The sequence below is a fragment of the Bubalus bubalis genome, chromosome 6 (genome assembly GCF_019923935.1).
Source record: "Bubalus bubalis isolate 160015118507 breed Murrah chromosome 6, NDDB_SH_1, whole genome shotgun sequence".
NCBI classification, from domain to species: Eukaryota; Metazoa; Chordata; class Mammalia; order Artiodactyla; family Bovidae; genus Bubalus; species Bubalus bubalis.
In genome coordinates this window covers 67072800-67090698 of record NC_059162.1, presented here as the reverse complement: position 1 = coordinate 67090698, position 17899 = coordinate 67072800, and the positions used below count along the sequence as shown (strand labels likewise).

General features: G+C 37.5%; 1 protein-coding gene across 3 annotated transcripts in view; it reads left to right on the top strand.

The window, feature by feature from the left end:
* Positions 1-17899, top strand: part of AK5 (adenylate kinase 5) — a 254392-nt gene that overhangs the window by 36615 nt on the left and 199878 nt on the right. The gene's annotated exons all lie outside the window — the stretch shown is intronic.

Sequence of the window (17899 nt, the reverse complement as noted above, 5' to 3'; positions counted from 1 at the left end):
AGCAACACTATTAACACAAAATGCAACTATTATACTTCTAGTGCTTGGTAGCGTTAAACAACATCTGACTAAGTGAATGAGTGAGTGATAGAAAAAAAATTTTTTTTTTTTTTTTCAAAAAAAATCAAAAAAGAATTTGATTTTATCAGCAGGGTTTCTCATGGATCCATTTTTGCTTACCAAACATAGATGCGAATATAGTAATTTTCATTGTTTCCTCCCCCCACACAATTTCTCCAAGTAAAGCAGAGCCCAGGAAATTTTCTGGGGAAAGAAGACAGCCCTTTCAGTCCTGTAGTGGTTACAACTCCAGGCCCTGTTCTTTGCCTCTGCTGTACCCTGCCCTGGCTTCCATTTTGGAACTGTATTCCAAATAGCAGAATTTTCATTGTATTGAAATAATACTTTATGTGGTTGCTCCCACATTTCATTGGGAGATCCTTGTGGGCAGGGACCATGTCTTGCCCGCTTCGCATCTCTTTCACCCAGTATGGTAGTTGGCTCATAGTAGATGCTCAGTAAATGTTGAAGTGAACATCCATAAATGTGTTTCCAAGTTGTGCTAGAACTCTGCTTATAAGATTTTTTTAAAAAAGAAATGAATGAAAGAAGAGCAATCTAGTTTAACCACTTGTAGGCACATATTTAAATAGTTAATAAACACAGGTTGAATGACTGGAAAAATGAAGACATCTTCCTTGGTGGTTCTCATACTTAGGATGTTCAAGAAAATCTTAAAAACAAGATCTTCTAAAGATACATTCTCAAATTCTGACTAGAGTCAGAGTCTTACTTAACGCCTCAGATGTTGTCTGAGGATTTGAGCTTAAGTATTTTTCATCATTATCAATATGAATGAGAAGAGTTACTCTAAGATAAGCTAAGCAGAGAGATAATCTAATATCTAAGGAATAAAGAGCAAACCCATCACTGCCCGCCCCCCACCCAATAGTCTTTTCTGAATTTCCTAGGAGGCAGCCTTTGTATTTAAGTCAATGCTGAGCAATCAACATAGATAAGTATGAAAGAATTATAATCAGCATGCATCTTCTTTTGAAGTGTTAGATTCTTTCAAGTCACACAAATCAAGATAACTTACACCTGAGAAGAAGACACCAATTTTTTTCTTTGTACTGACACCAAAGTTTAAGGGGAAAAAAAATTATTTCCACTTAAACTCCAAATGGAAATCTTCAATAAAGGCATTCTGTGGTGAATTTTTAGCCTATTCTCCACTCTGTAAGTCTGGACATGGAGTATTAATGGAAGTATCACATAATTTCTTATCTACTTTATATTCCCATATCAGTTAGCATTTAATATACTCTTGAATTTCATTTTCCCCCAGGAAATGCTTTTAAAAGATTTGAAAATGTGCTTTTTGCCTTAATTTCTAAATCACTTTTCTAATACTTCTTTTGAATGGATGCATCCATGTTTGCTCACTCATGTCCAATTCTTTGCAACCCCATGGACTGTAGCCCACCAGGATCCTCTGTCCATGGGATTGTCCAGGCAAGAATACTGGAGTGGGTTGCCATTTCCTTCTCCACAGAATCTTCCTGACCCAGGAATCAAACCTGCATCTCCTGAAATGGCCTGTGAATTGTTTACCGCTGAGCCACCTGGGAAGCCCAATGGATGCAGCATTTCTCAGAGGATAAAATCCAGTTGTTTAAAATAAGTAGGTCAGGGAGAAACTGCACTGTCGTTACTTTATAAAATAAACATATTTTCTCTCATTTGCTGCAACCAAAAATATATCCTATATTTAGCTCCAGCTATTTTTTTTTAACTGATTGCTTTGCAGTAAATCAAATAGTGATTTGGACCACATGATCTTTTAAGAGTCCTTCCCTACCTTCTTCCCATCCATTAATTTAGAATGTAGTGGACAATACAAATTGGATTTGTGCCCACATACCAATGACAGGATCTCAGAGGTAGTTATTCATGTTGTCAGTATCATGGGTTTAAATGTTAAATGTTTGTAAAGAGGCGAGGCATAGAAAGGCACTGGTTTGTTGTTTTTTTAGTCCTAAGCCATGTCTGAACCCCATGGACTCCCCCACCAGACTCCTCTGTACATGGGATTTTCCAGGCAAGAATACTGGAGTAGGTTGCTCTTTCCTTCTCCAGGGGATCTTTCTGACTCAGGGATCAAACCCACATCTCTTATGTCTCCTGCATTGGCAGGCAGATTCTTTACCACTGAGCCACCAGGGAAGCCCAGGGATTGGTTTAGAAGTTGGCTAAGTGAGCATTAGTCAAATACTGAGATCCTCCACTTCTTCATGGTCATCTCCACGGTGACTTGCTTGGCTAGGCCTGGCAACATCATCCAATATCATCTTACAAGTGTTTGACTGCTTCTTAATAGATACTGTTTCCTGTGGTCTTATCAGTCCTGCGTCACAGGCCCTAGTGATGAAGAATGCATCAACTGACCAGTATGAACCAGGCAGGCGTAGCTCACCCCACAGGTGCAGAAACAGCTGATACACTTCTGCCTTCTCTCCACTCTCTACCATTTGCCTTCACTCCACTCTCCCCTCCAATGTCAGAAAGTTTTTATTCACGGCTGTTTGCCTAATACTGGCACTCTTATTTCCTAAATGATCATTAAAATCAAGCAGATCTATAAAGACAATATTAAGAATAACCATCATGTTTTACATTATATCTTATTTGACTGCTGTTCATAAGGGGCACCTCATGGTAGACAGTCCAGGTCCGTTAGTTCTTGCAGATGATCTGCTTTCCTCCAGTCTCTCGCTATCCAACCTGCCCCCTGCACTACCTACCATTGGCATTCATTCTAAGACACAGAACAAAATGTATTACTCCCATGTTTATAAGATAAAACACCAACTGCTTAGCGTGGGAGGCAATGCCAGCCCATATAGTCTTGGTCTAACTTTCCAGAACTTCAATTTCTGGCTACTGATAGTATCTTAATAAATATTAAATGAATGAATAAACAAATGAATGAAGTAGATGCTTACATAATCAAATTAATCCTAGGAAAAAGACATCTTGGAAAACACAGCATTATAAGTTTACATTCATTTGCATATTGTCAGCCTGTTATATATTAAATAAAATCTTAAATTTTTCCTCTTCATTAAATTCACACATCTTGGCAGCTTAATGTACCCCAATTTCTTTTATAGAAATGAAGATTTGCACTGTAAAAATCAAACCACAGAAGTGTACGTTTCTTAAACTAATGACATCTTTTTGAAACCATTAATGGTATACGCTGTTCAGTAGGTATGATTTGGCATATGCCAAATTATGAAAGAACCGAGTAACCTAGGTAGCTATTTAACTAAAGTAGTGGAAGTAATACGCATTTGGACTATAAGGAACAACCACAGGGCCATGGAAATGGATAGAATACAGATCTTCAGTGAGAAATGCCCAAACTATAAAAATAAGGTTTCACATACGACCTTTCCCCCAAAGTGAAACAAAACAATTAGTTTCTTTTGTTCTTGGACTAATCATATTGATCCATTTTGGATTTTTATTGTTGTTGCTATTTTCTTTTAAAGACCCTGCAACTTCATTGAGTTACTGTTTCTATCACTCATGTCTATAGTACACGGTCTCTTTTAATAGAAGGCAGAAGTTAAAACGTAGTTTCATTGGTCTGTCTCCAGAGTTTCTGATTCAGTACAATGGAGTGAAATTCATAAATCTGCATTTCTAACAAGTTTCCAGGGATGCCCATGAGAGAGCGGCTAATGTAACACGGCTATAGCGTTTTCTTCACATTGTTATCAGAGTTTGCTTCAGTGAAACAGATTTCATTTAATTCCTGTAATTTTGTGTAATTGTAACAGTAATGGAAGTCTGGAACAGCATTTATCTTAGGGAAAAAAAGGTTTAGGGAGAATATGTTAGCCAACATTCAGTATTATAAAAATAGCCATATGAAAGTGGCCCTCTTCTTTATTTCCATATTTTTTGAAACATTGTGCTAGTCACATTGTATTATAATTATTGTTTCATCTCAACTACTAAACTATGAGCTCCTTAAGATCAGAGAAACTATCTTATTCCTCTTCCAAATCAAAGCCTGTACAATACTCTGTGCTGATCATTGGAAATATGAGAGATTAAAATGATATTTGGGGAACAAGAAAGCCTATCCTTAGTTTACTAGTCCTTCACTATGATCCCTAGATCAAACATGTGCAGGACAGCAACTGACAGCCAAAATTAAAAAATAAATAATTTTACTGTCAATTTAATAATTTTACTTTGTCTTTAAACCCAGTGGAGCCCAAGAGCACCATCTGAACCACAGGGAGAATTCCTTTCACCTAGGCTATCAGCAGCTCAGAGCCTAGGACCAAAGCAGGTCAGAACACCTTCTCCAACCCTGACCCCACCCACTGAGTCTCAAATTGCCACACTTTAGTCACAGAAATGTTGATCCAGAGAATGCCGTTGGAGAAGAAGAAAGGAAGTAGAACCAGGAAGCTGTAAATTGTGCCAGTGCTTAGAGCTGCCCAATGCAAGTCTCCTGGAAACTAAAGCCAGCCAATCTCACTAGCTGCACTAGAAAGAAGCAAGTTCAAAAAGAAAGATGAGCATCAGAGAGAAAGAGAAATGAATATTACTTCTCAACCTCTTGGAAATAAAAGAGAGGATTCTATGTGAGAGAAACCATGTTCCTACCTGAATGAAAAGTCTTGCTCTGGTCAACCTTAGCCACACCTTTCTCCTCAAAAGTGAAGAAATGTGGATGAGGAAGAACAGAAGAATTTTGAACTTTCTTTCCTTAGAGATTCACATTATTCTACTCTTGGTCCTTTTCTACAGTATAAACCCAATGGTCTTAATAGCCCAAGTCATGGAGTTCATAACCAAGCTGATGCAGAGCCCATGAATGTTAATTAGGAAAAGAGACTAGACTAAGAAAACAGATGACTGAACTTCATACTTGCCAGGGTCCCAGTTCATTGTTCCTATGTCTGGAATCTTCCACTTGTATACATCAAACTTAATATGGAGAGATTTCCCATCAAGAAATTAGTTGCTTCCCCTATCCTGGAAAAAAAAAATAAAAATTCTTACCTGTTTAAATTGTACCCTCTCTAAGAGGATGATGCCTGAAAGCTTCTCATCTCGTGAGCTGCAAGATTCATGCAGAATTTGGATTTTGCATTCCTCTTAGGTCTATATGCCAGCTATTCTTCATGAATTTTCTGAAAGACTACCCTTTCCTCCCCTTCTTTCTCTAGTTAATCCTTTCTTATCTTCAGATTTCAGCTCACTGTCAGTTCCTTATAGGAACCTTCCATAATCTCCATGGATCTCCCTCTCATGTCTTCTTATAGTAAGAGCTACTTACTACAGTTCCAGATTTATACTTATCTGTGCAATCCTTGATTAAAATTTGTCTCCTCCAACTGGCCATAAGCTCAGCTAGGGAAAGAACATATAATATTTTGTGCTCATTGTTAGGCCCTGCTGTGTAGAATAGAATCTAGCACATAGTAGGCACATAGGTTATGAGTATGCTGTTAGGTGAATTATCCAAATTTGCTCCAGCTGTTACATATTCTTGCAAACATTTGATATCATTGATCTTGTTAATTTTAACTGTTCTGATAGATACGTACTTCGGTTGGCATTCCCTGGATTATTAATGATATTGATACCTTTTCAATTCGTTGGTCATTTGGATATCCTCTTTTGTAAAAATGCCTGATCATGTCTCTTGACCATTTTTCTATTGTTTTTGTTTTCTCTTATTGATTTGTAAGATTTTTTTCATATTTTCAAAACAAGCCCTTTGTTGATTATATGTGTTGCAAATATCTTCTTCCACTATGTAACTGACATTTCCATTCTCTAATTTCATTCTCTTTAATTTTATAAAAATAAAACTTTTAAATTTTAAAGCCATCCAATTTTAGGCCCATTTTAAGAAATCCTTATATTCCCTAAGATCTAGAAGCTATTTTCTTATATGTTACCTTCTAAAATATTTATCATTTTACTTTTCACATTTAGATCTGAAAATCCATTTGGCATTGGTCTTTGCATATTCAGTAATGTTGGGAGTCAAGAGTCATTGTTTTCCATAAGGACATCTAATTGACCAAGTACCATTTATTTAAAAGTCTGTGCTTTCCTCACTGCACATCAGAACCACCTTTGTTATAAATCATATGCCCATATATTTGGGCAACAGATCTGATTCTGAGTTCTCTCTGTTCCAGTGGTTTACTGGTCTTCCTTAAAACCAACACCACACTATCTTAATTACTGTAGATTTGTAATAAGTCACACTATCTGACAACAAGTTCTATCACTTTTTATTCTTTTTTTCAAGATTGTCTTGAAGATTGCCTTGGCTATTCTGGCTCTCTGAATTTCCAAATAAATTTCAGGGTTAATTTTTCAATTCACACAAACATACACATCCTGCTGGAATTTAGAGATTACATTAAACCTATAGATCAATTTGGGAAGAATTGACATATTTTATAATACTCTGCTTAATTTATGAATATGGCATATAGCTCAATATATTTAAATCTTTAATTTCGGGTAAGGTCTCTTTGGTATTCTTCGTTATATTCTTTTCCCCTAGATAATTAAGTGATTTTTAAAAATTATTTAACTAGTACTTTATTATTGGAAGGACTGATGCTGAGGCTGAAACTCTAATACTTTGGCCACCTCATGAGAAGAGATGACTCATTGGAAAAGACCCTGATGCTTGGAGGGATTGAGGGCAGAAGGAGAAGGGGACAACAGAGGACGAGATGGCTGGATGGCATCACTGACTCGATGCACATGAGTTTGGGTGAACTCCGGGAGCTGGTGATGGACAGGGAGGCCTGGCGTACTGCAGTTCATGGGGTCACAAAGAGTCGGACACGACTGAGTGACTGAACTGAACTGAACTGAGTTCTTTATTTTATTTTAAAATTATTTGTTCCTAGTATATAGGAATAAAATTGATTTTTGTATACTCTTCTAGGTAGAAACCATGCTGATTTGCATATTTATTCTTATGACTTTTAAATTCTTTTGGATTTTTTACAAATCCAATCATATTATTCAAATAACTATTATATTTCTTTCTTTCCAATCTTGTTGGGGGTGTTTTTCATGTCTTAATTTACTGTCTAAAATCTCCATTATAATGTTGACTAGAAATAATGATAATGGGCATCTTTGTTTCATCTCAGAGGGAAAGTGTCAGCATTTCCCAGTTAAGTATGATGCCTGCTATAAATATTATGTATTTATTCTTTATCATACTAAGGATGTTTTTGTAAATTCCTAGTTTAATAAAAGTATTTCTCATGAAGGAATATTAAGTTTTACCATGTGCTTTTTCATATTTATTTAAGGTAATCATATGATTCTTTTCTTATTTATTCTGTTGGTTTGGTAGATGACAGTGCTTGATTTTTTAAAAATAACCACATTTTGCATTCAGGGAATAAACTCAGGTAGGTTATGGTGTATATAATCCTTCTTGTAAATAAATAGATTCATTTGCTAATATTTCACTTAGAATTTTTACATGTGATCATGAGTGAGATTGACCAATAAATTCTGTTTCTTTCAATGTCCTTGTAAGGCTTTGGATTCAAAGACTATGCAGAACTAATAAAATGAATTGTGAAGTATTCCCTTCTTTAGTACAAGAGTTTCTGTTAGATTGATATCTGGTACAATTCACGGTGAAGCCATCTGAATTCAGAGTTTTCTTTGGTAGCATTTTGAATTATAGATTTAATATCTTCCATAAGTAAAGAGCCATTCTGATTTTCTGATTCTTGTTTGGTGTGTTTTTCTGTTTTGTTTTGTTTTGTTTTTGGTTTGGGAGAGTTGTGTTTTTCTAGAAATCAGTCCATTTCATAAATATTTTCTAATTTGCTTTCATGAAGTTTTTCTTAATATCCTCTTTTATCATCTTAATCTCTGTAGAATATTTAGGGATGCTTACTTTTTATTCTCAATATTTATTTATGCCTTTTCTTTACCTAGATTAGTTTCATCAAGTCCTAACCACTGAACCACCAGGGAATTACCTCATCATGATTTTGATTTCCAATTCCCAGATGGTTAGTGACTTTGAACACCTTTACTTATACCTGGTGGCAATTTGTATGTCCTCTAAAGAGAAATATCTGCTCAAGTTTTTTCACTTTATTTTGTAGAAAATGGATTGTTAGGCATTTTATTAATTTAAATTTTTTTAATAAATTAACTTTTATTAATTAAAAATTAAATTTTATAATTTAAATTTTTATTGAGGAATAATTGTATTAAATTGCAATTATATTTGTTTCAGGTATGCACTGGATGATTCCACATTTGTATATGTTGCAAAATGATCACCACAATAAGTCTAGTTAATGTCCATCACCATTCATAGTTACAAAAATTTTTTCTCATGATGAGAACTTTCAAGATCCACTTTCCTAGTGGATATTTTCAATTTTTTTCTTTTGCTCATTTTTAAATTGGATTTGATATATTTGTATGGTTTCACCACCTTTCTACTGGTTGTTTCCATGGTATTTGTTTCCATCCCTTTACTTTTAGCATTTCTGTATCTTTGTATTTAAAGTGTACTGCTGTGTTGAGCACCTCTGATGCTCTATCTTATATTCTCTCAGCCCACTTTTCACTTGGCCTTTGCTACTGTGTACCCCTGCGATGCTGCCCAGGCCAGCGATTCACCAACTTCCTGCCCTGAGACATACGCGGTGTAAAGTATGCAGGAGACAACATGGCCAGGGGATACTTTTGACCAATAGGAGACAGGACCTGATAAATAAAGTCTCCTCTCTTGTGTGCCCCTAGAAGGGCCACAAGCAGCACAGAGTCCTAGTCTCCGGTCGCAGTGACTAGCCCAACCCTGCACCTTTGCACTGCCTCGTCTCCTCTGAATTCTCCCCAGCCATCCTGCTGCTTTCCTGTCTATGGCTGCTTTGATGCTGCAAGACCACATGACCGGACTTATCTGGTGGTCCAGTGGCTAACACTCCACGCTGCCAATGGAGGGAGCCTGGGTTAGATCCCTGGTCAGGGAATTAGATCCCACACACCAAGAGTTTACACGCGGCAACTAAAATTCCTGCATGCTGCAACTAAGACCCTGCATAGCCAAATAAGTAAATAAATATTTATTAAAAAAGTCACATGACCTAAAAACCTAAAATATTTACTCTCTGGCACTTTACAAAAAAAGTTCACTGATTCCTGTTCTATCGATTTATGACATTATTAACATATTCATATTTTCATAGAAATCGGTACTTTTACCACTTTCTGAACCAAGACCTTAGAACACTTGAACTTCATTTACCTGCCTCATGACTAATCTCTATTTTTAAGTACCACAAAATACTTTTAGTATACTTTATATGGTCAATGTTCATTTAAATTCACCCCTAGGTTTACCATTTCACTACTCTTCATTTGTTCCCCTGGGCCAGCTTTCTGTCTTGGATCATTTTATTCTACCTGAAGAATTTTCTTTAATATTTCCATTAGAGTAGAATTTCTGATGCAAATTCTCTCAGTTTTTGTTTGTTTGAAAACATCTATATTTACTCTTAGTTTTTGAAAGATATTTTGACTGAATATTGAAACTTAGATGGCAGATTTTTTATTGGCCCTTTAAAGATGTCATGTCATTGCTTTCTGCCTTTTGTTGTTTCTTTGGCAAATTTAGCTCTCTCGCTGTGCCTCTGAAGGTAATCTGTCATTTCTCCTTTCTGGATGCTTTAAAGATTTTTTTTTTTCTGCCTAGCCTTTCAGCAGTTTTACTATGATGTGCTTAAATCTGAGTTTTCTGTTTAGTTTTCTTCTTGGTTTTTATATTCCTTCTTGAGTCTGGGAAAATTCCATTGCTATTTTATTTTCAAACACTGCTTCTTCATTTTCTCTCTTCTTCCAAAACTTTCTAACCTTTGTCTCATATGTCTCTTTTGCTCTTTCCTGTACTTTCCTACCTCTCTCCCCGCCTTACTTCACTCTCAATATTTTCTCATGACTTTTTGGTTCACTAATTCTCTTTTCAGTGCCTAATTGGCTATTAAACGCATTTAGTATAATGAGAATTTGGGATGATTCTAAGTGCAATTCAGTCCTGTGAGGGCTGGTTCATACATACTCTGATGGTGCAGCCTTACAGGATTCCAACCAGAAGCCTAAACTGGGGGCAGCAGTAGTAGTTTCTATGGCTCCTCCATGGAAGAGCCCCATATTCCTGTTTTTGTCCCCCCAGCCCAGAAATTATCTCCATGTTCAGTCTAGTCAAGCCTCTGTGGTAGTGGTGTATAATCAATAAATGCTTAATGATTGAAAGAAATTATTTCCTTTACATTTTACTATTAGACAGAATTAAGAAAGTAATTTTAGCCCCATATTAGAAAAAACTTCCCAGTTATTAGCATCTTCCTGTAATGAAGGGGGTTGACCTCATAAGTAGTGAGGCATCATAAGAAATGCTCACAAAGAACATTCAAGTTTAAATGTTCAAGTTTAAAAATCACTTGTCAAGAAATTGTAGAGATGATTGTAGGTTTGGCATTAATTTGGGCCAGATAACCTCCAAAATTTTCCCATCTCTTAGTTTCTGTGATTCCAGTTTTTGTTCCAGCTGTGATCTTCTCTCTTGTGAGGAATTGTTTTTTGTTTTTTTTTTCATATTTTTCTTCTTGGTTTCTCAGTGTGATCTGAACTGTAGGGTCTCTAGGCCTTCTCACAGGTCTTCATAAAGAATAGAGCTTTTCTGTAAAGCAATTATCCTTCAATAAAAAATTAATAAAAAAATAAACCAGTCAAAGCACTGACAGTTAAAAACAAGGCTTACTAAAGTAAGGTCATTTTGCAATCTGACACAGTGAATAATACATCTTTGCTAATCAAAGGTGGCCGTATGCCGGGGACCAGCCCCAGCTGATCCAGGGTATTCGAAGGAGAGACGGCTAGGCGAGGGTCAGGGAATAACTGCTTAATTACACTTTAATTAAGGATACAAAGAGTAATAGAATAAGGATAGCTCAGTGAGGAAATTCAGTGGAGAAAAGAAGCTGAGTGGCTTGGTTTACGCGGAAAATCAATATAACCCGTGACACCAGGTTAGCTCTGACCACGGAGGCCGCAGGCGCCCTCTCGAATAGCGGAAGGTGCCCCACCTTAGACACCTTCTCGAGTGGGTCTTAGAAGCCCAGGCAAATAAATGGTCGCAGAGGACATCCGCGCTCCAGATGGACACTCAGCTGGAATTTGGGAGAGAGAGTGACATGGGGAGACCAAGTTTCAGTGAACAAGGCCCGCACTTTATTTTCCAAAGTAGTTTTTATACCTTAAGTTATGCATAGAGGATAATGGGGGAAGGGGTGGAGTCATGCAAGGACAGCAGTTCCTGGTTCTAATCTAAGCCAGGCTTTCAAACTTATCATATGCAAAAGTTCAGGTGATTGACATCATCTTCTGGCCCGGAGGCCTGTTAACATTTTAAGAGACTTATTTTTCTCTAAAGGTGATTATTCCAAAGTCAGGCACCAGCCTTCCAAAAAGCATTGGACAAAGCTGCATTTTACATTTCTATACACCCATTATATCAATCAATACACTGCCAAAGACACAGTAGGTAAGGAGTATGGAGACTTAGCAGCAAACATTGGCCCAACAAGTGAAAAACCCTTCACCAATACAATTTCTAATCAATCTTTTAACTACTCAAAGGAATCTGTGTTTAGGCAGTTTAGAACATCTCCTGCCTCTCACAGTTGGGAGGCTCTGAACAATCACATGTGGCCGGAAAAACCTATTCAGGCAGGCTAGAGGATTTCCAAAGGAGTTTGTAGGTTAAACACTGTCACACCCAGGAATTATTAACTGGAGCTGTAAGCTAACTCTTTTTCCAGAGAGAGGTAGTGGGAGACAGCCCCCCGTAAAGTCAGAGGTGTAGGTGAAAGCACAAAGCAGAAAGTAGGCAGACTCTGGTTTTGGGGGTAGATGCTCGAGAATTTCCAGGGGGACTCCTGAGGCTCGATCCCGCCTTTGCGTATGCCGAGCCTCCTTCCTCATGACCTTTGTCATGGGTGGAGTGCCTCACGCTGGCTCCCGGCAGTGATAGAATTCCAGTTGAGTTATTACAGATCCTCACTCAATATGCAATATGCCGGCTCCCAGCATCCGTAGGTTCTTTTTAACAGAGTAATTATTCAGATAAGGAACTTTGAGATAATGAATAGAGGAAGTCAAGCTGGTTTTAGAAAAGGCAGAGGAACCAGAGATCAAATTGCCAACATCCGTTGGATCATGGAAAAAGCAAAAGAGTTCCAGAAAAACATCTATTTCTGCTTCATTGACTATGCCAAAGCCTTGGACTGTGTGGATCACAATAAACTGTGGAAAATTCTGAAAGAGATGGGAATACCAGGCCACCTGATCTGCTTCTTGAGAAATTTGTATGCAGGTCAGGAAGCAACAGTTAGAACTGGACATGGAACAACAGACTGGTTCCAAATAGGAAAAGGAGTACACCAAGGCTGTATATTGTCACCCTGTTTATTTAACTTATATGCAGAGTACATCATGAGAAACGCTGGACTGGAAGAAACACAAGCTGGAATCAAGATTGCCGGGAGAAATATCAATAAACTCAGATATGCAGATGGCACCGCCCTTATGGCAGAAAGTGAAGAGGAACTCAAAAGCCTCTTGATGAAAGTGAAAGTGGAGAGTGAAAAAGTGGGCGTAAAGCTCAACATTCAGAAAACGAAGATCATGGCATCCGGTCCCATCACTTCATGGGAAATAGATGGGGAAACAGTGGAAACAGTGTCAGACTTTATTTTTCTGGGATCCAAAATCACCGCAGATGGTGACTGCAGCCATGAAATTAAAAGACGCTTACTCCTTGGAAGGAAAGTTATGACCAATCTAGATAGCATATTCAAAAGCAGAGACATTACTTTGCCAACAAAGGTCCGTCTAGTCAAGGCTATGGTTTTTCCTGTGGTCATGTATGGATGTGAGAGTTGGACTGTGAAGAAGGCTGAGTGCCAAAGAATTGATGCTTTTGAACTGTGGTGTTGGAGAAGACTCTTGAGAGTCCCTTGGACTGCAAGGAGATCCAACCAGTCCATTCTGAAGGAGATCAGCCCTGGGATTTCTTTGGAAGGAATGATGCTAAAGCTGAAACTCCAGTACTTTGGCCACCTCATGCGAAGAGTTGACTCATTGGAAAAGACTCTGATGCTGGGAGGGATTGGGGGCAGGAGGAGAAGGGGACAACAGAGGATGAGATGGCTGGATGGCATCACTGACTTGATGGACGTGAGTCTGAGTGAACTCCGGGAGTTAGTGATGGACAGGGAGGCCTGGTGTGCTGCGATTCATGGGGTCGCAAAGAGTTGGACACGACTGAGCGACTGATCTGATCTGATCTGACATGTCTACATAATGAAAAAGACAAAAAGCAAAGACTGATTTAGTTAATCCAATGGAAGAAATAGTATCAACAATTGGAAAGTTTTCTTCCATGTAGATAAAAGCAATATCTTGGTCTTTGTTCTCATTTATTTATTCACTCATTCATTCAATCAGTGAATACTTTTTGAGAACATCTGCTAGGAAAAGGTATGGTTATGTTTTTCAACATTTCATGAGTGAATTTCATGAAAACTTTCTAGGGCCTTCACCTCTTCTAGAAAAGAATGATGTCTGCTTCTGTTTTACATTTGGGGGAAAAAAGTAAAATACTAAATTTTTTCTTTTAAAATGGGCACCACTGAAGAAGGAGGGCCCTAATGAGTGGACATATGTAAGAATGACTAAGAATCAGATGAGCATGCTTGTGGCTGAGGGCAATGTTGAGTAGTCAGCTGGTTATCCCAGCTTCCTTGGTGGTCTTGCCTCTTCCATGTTTTCATTTTTGTGTCACTAGTTATATGTTATTTTTTTTTTTTTATGTTGTTGTTTCATACTGAGGAAAGACAGCAAGTTAATCACAGGTATAAAATTAAACAACTTTGAAGATTCATTTCAAATTTATCTGTATCAGACTTGAAGTTGCATTCTTTGATCAAAAATCTTAGATATAAAAAATATAAAATTCACAGGAATAATTTTTTAAATGGGCAAGATCATTATATAGAAAGCTACAAAATTCTACATTAAAAAGTACTGGGGGAAATTAAAGAAACAACACGAAGATATTCTACTCATTTTCTGTAAACTTATGACTATTTTTTAAACTCTATTAATGTAAGTAAAGAGTCTGCCTGCAATGCAGGAGACCTGGGTTCTATTTCTGGGTTGGAAAGATTCCCTGGAGAAGGAAATGGCAAGCCACTCCAGTATTCTTGCCTGGAAAATCCCATGGATGGAGGAACCTGGCGGGCTATAGTTTGGACACAACTAAGCGACTCACACTCCACTCCAATATAAATAAATAAAATGCAGTTTTACTCAAAGTGTAAAAAAGTCTTTATAAATTTCAAAAGCCAATACTAAAAGACAAAATATAGTGATGATTACATATTTAAGTCTCTCCATAACCTCATTATGATCTGAGCAAACTCCTGGAGATAGTGAAGGACACGGAAGCCTGGCCTGCTGCAGTCCATGAGGTCTCAGAGAGTCAGACAAGGCTCAATGAGTGAACAGCAGCAACAGCAATAACTTCTTTGTGTTATGTAGGGAAAAGCACATACTTTTCAGTCTGAAACAAAACATAAAGGTATTAAAATAAAGCATTTAATTTGTTATGAAAGAAGTATTATTTGCACTCAACACTGAGCTAGCAGTTGAAGCTTATTCCATATTTTAATATACACAATGACCAAACCAAGAACAATATAATATCATTTTAAGTTATTTGTCAAAAATTATCTTCTCCCTTATGTAAGTTATTCAAAGTAAATTTAAAGGATATCATATGATATGTTGGGCAAGACTGAATGTTACCAAAGATTTTATTAAATTTGTATTTTGCAGTTTAATATTTGATAAGATAAAAGTTTTAATTTAATATAATCTCTTTACCACATACCATAAAAAAATTACAAAGTGATTTTCTATATTGTTAACACTTCTCAAAAGCAACTTAAATGTGTTTTTGAAAACAAAATTCTGTAAAGCAATTATCCTTCAATAAAATATAAATTAATTTTTTTTAAATGGGACATACTAAACTACTGAGATAAGATAGATTTCCCCTTTATTTACAGTTGAGAAAACTGAAATTTAGAGACATTGAACCATTTATCCAAGGACAAACAACTAATAGCAGATTCTTATGAAAACTACCACACAATTGCACTCATCTCACACTCTAGCAAAGTAATGCTTAAAATTCTCCAGGCCAAGCTTCAACAGTACGTGAAACGTGAGCTTCCAGATGTTCAAGCTGGATTTAGAAAAGGCAGAGGAACCAGAGATCAAATTGCCAATATCCGTTGGATCATCAAAAAAGCAAGAGAGTTCCAGAAAAACATCTACTTCTGCTTTAATGAATACACCAAAGCCTTTGACTATGTGGATCACAATAAACTGTGGAAAATTCTGAAAGAGATGGGAATACCATACCACCTGACTTGCCTCCTGAGAAATCTGTATGCAGGTCAAGAAGCAACAGTTAGAACTGGACGTGGAACAACAGACTGGTTCCAAATAGGAAAAGGAGTATGTCAAGGCTGTATATTGTTCAAAAAACTAAGATCGTGGCATCTGGTCCCACTACTTAATGGCAAATAGATGGAGAAACAATGGAAACAGTGAGAGACTTTATTTAGGGGGCTCCAAAATCACTGCAGGTAATGACTGAAGCCATGAAATTAAGACACTTGCTGCTTGGAAGAGAAGCTATGACCAACCTAGATAGCATATTAAAAATTAGAGACATTACTTTGCCAACAAAGGTCCATCTAGTCAAAGCTATAGTTTTTCCAGTAGTCATGTATGGATGTGAGAGCTGGACTATAAAGAAAGCTGAGCACCAAAGATTTGATGCTTTTAAACTTTGGTGTTGGAGGAGACTCTTGAGAGTCCCTTGGACGGCAAGGAAATCAATCCAGTGCTTCCTAAAGGAAGTCAGTCCTGAATATTCACTGGAGGGACTAATGTTGAAGCTGAAACTCCAATACTTTGGCCACCTGATGCAAAGAACCGACTCATTGGGAAAGACCCTGATGCTGGGAAAGATTAAAGGCAGAAGTAGAAGGGGACAATAGAGAACGAAATGGTTGGATGCCATCACCAACTCAATGGACATGAGTTTGAGTAAGCTCCGGGAGTTGGTGATGGACAGGGAAGTCTGGCATGCTGCAGTCCATGGGGTCGCAAAGACTCAGACACAACTGAGCGACTGAACTGAACTGATGAAATCAGGACAATCTGATTCTAAAATTCATGCTCTTAATCACTTATGCCAGTGTGTGCCTGTGCTTACACAGTGGCAGTGGGAATTGGAGGAAGAGATAACATGAATCATGAAACATGAATCATGTTTCAAGACAAAAATCCACCATCCGTGGTGAGGGCTTCCTGAGACTGAAGTTTTGATAAGGGTTAGAAATTATATTCGGAGAAGGCAATGGCACCCCACTCCGGTACTCTTGCCTGGAAAATCCCCTGGACAGAGGAACCTGGTAGGCTGCAGTCCATGAGATCGCTAAGAGTCGGACACGACTGAGCAACTTCACTTTGACTTTTCACTTTCATGCATTGGAAAAGGAAATGACAACCCACTCCAGTATTCTTGTCTGGAGAATCCCAGGGACGGGGGAGCCTGGTGGGCTGCTCTTCTGTGGGGTCTCACAGAGTCAGACACGACTGAAGCGACTTAGCAGGAGCAGCAGCAGAAATTATATTAAGATTTCTAGCCGAGGATTCAAAAAGATATAAGCGCCTCATTGTTTATAGCAGCATTATTTACAATTATCAAAGTATGGGAGCAACCTAAGTGTCCATCAACAGGTAAATGGATGAAGATGTGAAGATGTGGTGTGTGTGTGTGTGTGTGTGTGTGTGTGCCAAGGCGGGGGGAGGTGTATACATTTCATTGTATATACACGTACACATGGAATGCTGCTTAGCCATGAAAAAGAATGAAATTTTGTCACTTGTAGCAACATGGATGGATTTGGAGCACACTGTGTTAAATAAAATAAGTCAGACAGAGAAAGCCAAGTACTGTATGATATTACTTTAAGGTGGAATCTAAAAAGTAGAACAAACTAGGGCATAAAACAAAAAGAAGCAGACTCACAGATACAGAGAACAAACTAGTGGTGACTAGTGGGTGGGGGCAATATAAGAGAAGTTATTTTAAAAAGGAGCTATCATGGAACTATATGAAATCATGTTTGTGAAATTTTGAAAACTGTATAGCACTATAGAATTTAAAGAATCTTTCATTCAAATTTTTAAAAATTTAAAAGACAAGACTTATAATTGAAAGATTCAGGAAAGTAGTGTTACTACCATAAAAATAAAAGAATAAGCACATATATAAGCAAGAAGGGAATTTCATTTAGGTAAAAAGTTGCCAGAACTGATTTGGCCTTGCTGAGTCATAAGTAGCATTAAAACTTTCAGATAGAGCCATCATATAAACATTTGATAATATAAGACATAAGTGATGTTGAAAGTCAATGCTGAAAATGTAGATTTGGAATCCATCAACAAAGGATAAGGGGTTGAAATGAGAACAGCAGAAAGGAGCTGAGAGAATGAAAACCTGGAGAGGGAAAGCAAAACAAAACATAATCTAAGCCTCAGAAACATCATTATTTGTGAGTATTGTATTTTTAAGGGAAAAAATTTGAGCAGGGGGGAAAAAACAACAAAGTAAAAAGTTAAAGGAAAGAAAAGTTAAAGGAGCACCAGAGCA